Source organism: Nycticebus coucang, chromosome 17 (genome assembly GCF_027406575.1).
Source record: "Nycticebus coucang isolate mNycCou1 chromosome 17, mNycCou1.pri, whole genome shotgun sequence".
Classification (NCBI taxonomy): Eukaryota; Metazoa; Chordata; class Mammalia; order Primates; family Lorisidae; genus Nycticebus; species Nycticebus coucang.
In genome coordinates this window covers 75,433,769-75,438,970 of record NC_069796.1, presented here as the reverse complement: position 1 = coordinate 75,438,970, position 5,202 = coordinate 75,433,769, and the positions used below count along the sequence as shown (strand labels likewise).

The 5,202-nt window shown below is 41.4% G+C and overlaps 1 pseudogene; it reads left to right on the top strand.

Annotated features, from left to right (window-relative positions):
• Nucleotides 1-474: 474 nt before the first annotated feature.
• LOC128569376 (uncharacterized) lies at nucleotides 475-569 on the top strand (annotated as a pseudogene).
• The last annotated feature ends 4,633 nt before the right edge of the window (nucleotides 570-5,202 follow it).

Genomic DNA, 5,202 nt, shown 5'->3' with positions numbered 1-5,202 from the left:
ACTGTAATTTCTTAATTCTAGCAATTGTATTATACTTGCGTAAAATATTATCATTGGGGGAAGCTGGATAAGGAATATGCAGAATTTCTCAGTAGGAATTTCACAACTTTTCTATAAGCCTAAAATAACTTCAAAATCAAAAGACAAAAGTGAACTTAAAAATAGAGCGTGTTCCATGACCACAGAACAATGAGAGTACAAATCCATAACAGTAAAATACCTGGATAATCCCTCAATATTTTTAAATTAAATGTATTTCTAAATAACCCACAGGTCAAAGAAGAAATCCCAAGAGTAAGTAGAAAGTATTTTGAACTAATTAAACAGGAAAACACAACATACCTAAATTTGTGGCATACAGCTAAAGCAGCAATTAGAAGGAGATTTACAACATTAAATGTTGTTATTAGAAAAGAGAAAGAGTTCCAAATAATGATCTGACTTTGCAGAAGTCTGGAAAGAAACTGGAAAAAGGTGCTCTCTTCATCAGCATATATACTAAAATTGGAATGATACAGAGAAGATTAGCATGGCCCCTGCGCAAGGGTGATGCGCAAATTCGTATTTTTCACAATATGAACAGATGTATCAGAAAACAAAAGAGGAGTTAGAAAGAAAGGATCTCAGGATTACTCTCCTGGTATCAAAAATAAATGAGACTGAATCAGCAATGGCAAAAATTGAAACAGCAGCATCTAAACAGCTTTAAGCATTAGCCTTGCAAAGTGAGCAGGTCCTGGAAGGTGCACAGAAGAAATTGCTGTTAGCCAATGAGAAAGTGGAAGAGTTCACCATGTTTGTGAAGGCTTTGGTCAAAGAGTTACAAAGGGATGCTTATGTGGTGAGGCGACAAGTCAGAGAGCCTAAAAAAATGAAAAGAAAAAACAGAGAGGCTTGTAAAACCTCAACCTATAAAGCTCAAACCTTGGCAGCTTCTATCCTGAACATTTCACGGTCAAATCTAGAAGAAATATTGGACCCAGAAGATGAAGTGGAAATTGAAAAGGCAAAGATAGAAGCTGGAAATGATAAGGAATGGCTGCTGCACATTCAGAGACTTCCTGAAGGACAGCTTCCTTTTGCCTCATATTTACTGGAAGCAGTACTGGAAAAAATAAATGAAAAAAAACTAGTTGAAGGATATTTCACAATTATGAAAAATATTAGCTGATATTAAAATGGAGAGCTTTATCTCAAATGTGTAAAGAAAGAAATTAGAAAAAGAAGCGCAAATTAAGCACAAAGCATACAGAAGGAATGAAGTGATAAAGATGAGAACAAAACAGAAACAGACAAACAATGGAGAAAATCAATGAAACTAACCATGGTTAGTTTATCTTTAAAAAGATAAACAAAATTAATAAACTTCTGGCCAGACCTGATGAGAAGCAAAAGAGGAGGAGAGAAGACACAGTTGTCAATATCAACAGAAAAAGAAAACAAGTCATTTAAAAAATGGGCAAAAGATAGGAAAAGGTATGTTTAAGAAGAGGAAATACGTATAGCTAATAGGAAGAGACGTTCCATTTCATTAGTAACAGGAAAATGCAAATCATGCCTACTTAGGTTTGCAAAAATTAAGAAATTTGACAAAATCAGACATGCAGATAGGTGGTCAACAGTATTTCGTACATATTGTAGGTGAAAGCAAATATCAATGCAATCAATTTGGAGATCAATTTGGGTCTTATAAATTGAATTTTGCATAACCTAAAACCCAGTAATTCCCATCCTAGGTATAGACTCAACAGAAACTCATTAGAAGTAACCTAAATGCCGATGCACGGGAGGATGAGTGAATAAATTGTGGCGTATACACAGATGGTTTATTTTACAACAGTTAAAAGGAATAAAATAGAACTGCATGCGGCAACATGGATGAATTTTAGAAACATACGTTCAGAGAGAAAAAGCAAGTCTGGGATTTCTGGAACACACTTTTTATAACAAGAAAAATTAAACAACATATTGTTCAGGCATACATATGTCTGTGAACAACTATGAATGTATGTTTCAAAAGCAAGGAAATGACAAACGCGAAGGTTAGGAAGGACGAGAGAGGAGCTTACAGAGAAATACATGCTGTTGGTACCGTTCAAGGGCTGGGGTGAGTGTTGGATTCGTCATTTTCCTTGAATAATTAATATAACATAAAAGAGAACTACACATCAACCAATAACGGAAGTGCATGGCATATCAAGAAATTATTATGAATGTAATTACATTTGACTTTTGCACAACACGGAGTTGTTCATATGCTGATTTTCTTCTGCTGCATCAACTCCTCCCACCTCCTCCCTGCCCCCAGCCTACTCAGCGTAAAGATAAGGAGGATCAAGAGCTGAGTGAAGATCCACTCGCACTCAATGGATAGTAAATATATTTTCTCTTCCTTATGATTTTCTTAGCAACATTTCCTTTTCTCCAGTTTTATTGTAAGAACACAGGACATAACACATACAGCACATGAAATATACGTTCATGGACTATTATGTTATTGGTAAGGCTTCCAGTAAACAGTAGGCTATTAGTGACAATAGGGAAGTCGTAAGTTATCCACAGGTTTTTCACTGCACAAGGGGTCGGCACCCCCAACCCCTGCCCTCACCCTGCCTTGCTCAAAAGTCAACTGTATGTACTCTGAGAGTTAAAATAAAATAAAGCAAATGAGTAAAGCAATCTCCGGCGTACAGTAAGTGCTCAGTAAAGTTCAGCTCTAATTATTATCTCTAGTCTCTGTCTAGCTGACCCCTAATTCTTTAGCCTGGTGTTGCCTTCTCTGCTCTTCCAGGCGGGGTCAGTCCCCCTCTACCTGAGAGTCCCCCAAGAAGCCGGGGCTGACTTAGATTATAAGGGAATGGGCTGTTCATTCACCTTCTTCTCCCATTGGGCCGTGTGATCCACGCGGCAGCAGCCATGGTCCCCTCTGCATTTCTAGCCCTTACCTGTGCCTGGGGCCTTAACCAGTTTTGTTGAGAGAGCGCTTGAGTGAGCAAGGGGCAGGTACAGGGCTGTCAGACAGTGGAGAAGGAGAATTACAGGGCTGAAAATGGGCAGGCTGAAGGCGGCTCAGGGGCATGTAATTAGCACAGGGTGCAGGAAAGAAGGAGGTACGTTGTCTGTAGGCAACTGCAAAGCAATAATAAAGCGAGTTGACCTGCTTTTTAACACCACTATGTGCTGCCAATTCTAAGTCTCTGATAAAATACTGCTCTGCCCGCCCACAATGGTCTTAGTTCTAAAGAACTTAGGGCTGTGATTACTGTTGAGTTTTAATAATATGTAGTAAGATTTATATTAGAGCATTATTATTACTTCTCCTTAAACAATATTGTATTCTACATGGCAGTGGGTTGGAAGAACTCCCCTCATGCTGCTTTGTGTTCATTTTGAGAGTAAGTTCCTAACATTTCAGAATCATTCAAGCTCATTTTGGGCACAGCCCATGTCTCCAATTCTCATGATACCACAAATTCTGGCACGTAAAGTGTGATAGCAGAGTGATTGTAAGGATGAAAAAACAGAATGTGGGTTGCTCCAATTCTGTCATTCTATGTGAGTACTTAGAGTTTGAAAGGAAAACATGAAACAGAGCGCAAACTGTGAGGTGTAAGCTTTTTATTTGTTAAGTGCCAATTTTCATTTGTGCATGAAACTGTTTAGCAAATTCGAATACTATCTTTAAAAATCAAAATGTACTCATTTTAATCATCAGTGATTAAAACTGGAGAGTAAAACAGGAGAATAATGATTGTTACTGATTATTCTATAATTATTACTGAAAATAATTTTGAAATACAGAAGTAGGAAGTGTTAAAAAATGATCCACTCCAGGTGCCATTGGCTGAGGGCCCAGAGACCAGCCTCTCTGCCACACATCCTCCAGAACTGCGGGCCCCAGGAAGGATGGGCATACCCAACCAGCACCTGCACTGGGTCATCCCATGCTGCTCCCACGGAAAGAAGGGAACCACGTCATGGCAGCCACAGTAGAAAGTGGTCAGCACAGGGGTTTGGGAGAAGCGGGTAGAGGGAAACCTAGGCCAGTCAACGAGGCTTAGAAGGCTCCCCAGAGGATGGCGGACATGGGCTCTAGGTGTCAGAGACAAAGGGCCTTTAGGGATGACATTTTCAACCCCCTCTGCGAGGTGATGGTTCAGAAAGAAATTCTTATCTCTACCTTGAGTAAGTCACCACTGGAGCTGAGCTCTACATCTGGAAAACAGGCACAGCCATGATTCCTATAAGGCAGTGCTGCGGAGAGGACTGAAAGAAAGCGCTTAGCCTGGTGGCCAGCAAGAAGAAAGATGGCAGCAAATAGTAGCTGTACTTATTATTTTTCAAGAACACAAAAAATACAGGGCTAAAGAAGAAGAAGGGTTCTCCAAGGTCACATAACAAGTCGACGACAATGCCGGGACCAGAACCTAGGTCTCCTGACACCACATCTAGTACTCAGTTTAATGTAGCATCTGGTCAAAGATGTGTTTAGAGCCTTTCAGAATGGGGCCTGTATCTGGCATTTTCCATCCCCAGGAGCTGCAAGAGTGAGTTCTGTGAGCCACCCTTCTCTTCCTTATCCAGGTGTCTGATTCCCCACACTTCCCTGTCCCTTCTTTAGCTAAAGCTCCTCCCTGAAGTCAGCTGGGGGGCTTTGATGTGGAGAGGGAGGGAGAGGTGTGGGGAGTGTCATGTGTATGGGGGCAGGAGGGACATTAGGTGTTGGGTGTTGTATGTCTGACCTCAGAGGCTCAGGGGAACATAAAAGCTGTATTCACGGAGAGCTGTTCATTGAGCCATACAGTGGGATGACCTGCCAGCTGACCTGGGACCCAGATGAGAGTCACAAACTCCCGGGGGCAGGCAGTGAGTGAGAACATTAGCAGGTTAGATGGTTCTCTGGGCTGGAGCATGTAGCCAGGACCAAAATGATCCTTCAGTAGAAGGAACCCAACCCTCCTATCCCCACATCTGACTGTTCTCTCTTTGGCTCCATCTCATATTATTAGCCTCCAATGTGCTTAAAGCCCTTCCTGGGGCCTCTGGTCTATCAGAGCTGCTAAACATGCAGGGCCTTCCCAAGACACCTCTTCTTTGCCAATCTTGGTCAGGGTACCTGGGAGTCCAGCAATTCTTCTGTGAGCACCTACTGTGTGCTAATTGCTGAGGATAGAGAAGCCTGGTCTGGTATGTTGTGGGGGG